At 36.6% G+C, this 2538-nt stretch overlaps 1 long non-coding RNA gene across 1 annotated transcript in view; it reads left to right on the forward strand.

Moving 5' to 3' along the window:
* Positions 1 to 2538, forward strand: part of LOC118340985 — a 12940-nt gene that overhangs the window by 3570 nt on the left and 6832 nt on the right. The window lies entirely within an intron of this gene.

Here is a 2538-nt window from a genome sequence, read left to right on the forward strand (position 1 = left end):
TGTTTGTTGATTGTTAGCACTTAGTACAACATTATCTGTATTTGTACAACCAAATGGCCAAAGAGTTAATAGAAAAATTAGAAGAAAATGCTATATTTGTCAAGAAAGAAGCATATTAAGTATGTTTTATTGTTAAAATTATAAAAATACATAACACAGACAGAGAATTATATAAAAAGTTGCTCAGAATATCATGAAAAAACTCATCTCTGATCAATATTTACAGGAAATAATCTGCTATCTGCAGTTGTTGTGTTCACTGTGCAGTAGAACAGTATGAGCTGTTCTCTGCTGTTATTGTTATTGTTGAATATAATATATAGAAATTTAGATAAAATATGTCACTGAGTCAGTTTACTCAATAATAGAAAAGGTGTTCCTTAAGAGTCCGTCACCAACTCTGGTTTGGTCAAAATAAAATCCTTAAATTCACAGAGTTAGAAGTGAAAATATTAATGAACAGCGCTAACGTAAGCTAATGCTAATCCTTGGGAACAAATGTGCGTCCACTACCAGTAGTTGTTGTTGTTTGTTCACTAACAGTATGTTGGTAGTTTGTTCCACACAAGTAGTTTTTGTTTGTTCCACCTAACAGTTAGTTTTGTGTGTTCCACTAACCATGTTAGTTGTTGTTGTTCCACTAAGCGATAGTAGTTTCTGCCACTGACAGACTCAGTTGTTAATGGTCAGTGTCTTACAGCTATGAAGGATCCCTACATGAGATAGACCTTTATTTTAACCACAAACAGCCGTAATAACACTATCACTCTCCACCAGACTCCAGAGACAAAAATGCAAATTTTTCTCAAACATTAGCAGCTTATAAGAAAGAAAACTGTAATAAAACTCTTAATTTGAAATGTGTAAAAAGAAATCAGACCTTTGTACAGTAAACTGACATCAGCAGATTCAACCTCCATCATTCCTGTTTTTGTGCTATGAATTATTACTTGATATCCCTCTACTTTCCCTTCCTGGAGGACAGTCTATTTCTAGCAGCTACTACATGGAAAATGTGCAGCCATGCTTAAAGATGCCAGCTGATAATACCTTGAATCTGCTGGAGTGAAGTGAAGCTCAACAAAGTGCAGAGAGCAGTTTCACTGGATTATTTTACAAACGACATGCAGCACACAGCTGGTTGGACCGATGCTGTTTACGGTCCAACTCACCGCCTGCCTGCTTGTCTTCTCGCAGCTCGTCACGTCCTGTCTGGAGATTTTTTTATTTTTTATGCCGTCTGTGGTCACAAATAGTTTCCCACCAGTGTCCATAGCTGACACAGATTAAACTGGGTCAATAAAGTGAGTTTCTGACTGGATTAAACCTCCTGTGGCCCCTGGAGGTTTAATCTCAGAGGGCCACAGCTGGTAGCAGCTCAGTCTGTTACAGGTAAACTGTGGTTACTGGTTTTTGTGCCACTTTCTATCAAACACTTACATAATCGCTTCTTTTAAAATGTTCTTTTCTTGTCCAGCCACTCATACATCTACGGAAGCCCTGAGGGGCGAGTGAGAAGAACAAATATGGTGATTTTATTTATTTATTTAGTCTGATACTTTTCTGATACTAATTCTAATTGTTTTCTCTCCTGAGTTTATGACTGAAAGAAGGTTTTGCCAGGATCATTTTTCCTATTTTTTATCTTTTATCTATGAAAATAGGTGGAAAAAAGGTGATTTTTGCTGTCAATTAATGAATGTATTTCTTTCCCAGTATCTTTCTTTTTCTTACTTTTCTCATAACATTGCACATGTACAGTTATCGATTTGGACCATATTCCACTTTATTGTATACAATGTATATATATTCCAGATATTTATATATTTTTTCATTATATTCTTATTTTATTATATTGTATTTTTTTTATCCTTGTTCTGCTCTTTGCAAACATTCCTCCTGTACTTCTGGGCCAAAGTTTAATTTCTCCTACTGGGGTTAAATAAACTAATATCTTATCATAGAATATGGGGTAGTGGTGCGCTTCAGCTTCTTGTGGCGGAAGTGAGTATTACAACAACAAACCTTTTTAAAATTTTCTGTATGTATAAAAATTAACTTGAAGTGATCCTGGAAAAAGTTTTGTCCACCCTTGTTTCACAGATTGAATTTTTAAGGATCTTTTTTAGAAAGATTATCCACCAGTTCTTAAAGTCCAGCGTAATGGTTAGGAGGATCTGTTTGTTTTTTTAACTCACTAACCCCTCAGGGCTTCCGTATAAAAACATATGATTACATTTTTGTTCTCATATTTTTGGCGAACTGAGTGCAGGAATGATCAATTTAAAGAGAAGATTTCCCCCCGTTGATGTTTCTCGCAGTGTGTATGAAAGATATGAATCTGATTATAACTCAGCGCAGTGACCCTTTACCGTTGAACATTAGTGAGGTCGATGCCGTCGTTAGCTCGGTCCTCGGCTGCTCACTACGTGCACAACCAAGACAGAATAAACAGGAAGTGAAGGCTGCTGGTTTGTCCTGTCCTTGGCTCTGCTTCCTCAGCATGTGACTGTGGAGATGGCCTGGAGAGAGAGAGAG

The sequence above is a fragment of the Morone saxatilis genome, unplaced genomic scaffold (genome assembly GCF_004916995.1).
Source record: "Morone saxatilis isolate NCDOM2014 unplaced genomic scaffold, NCSU_SB_2.0 Contig10, whole genome shotgun sequence".
In the NCBI taxonomy this organism is placed as follows: domain Eukaryota; kingdom Metazoa; phylum Chordata; class Actinopteri; family Moronidae; genus Morone; species Morone saxatilis.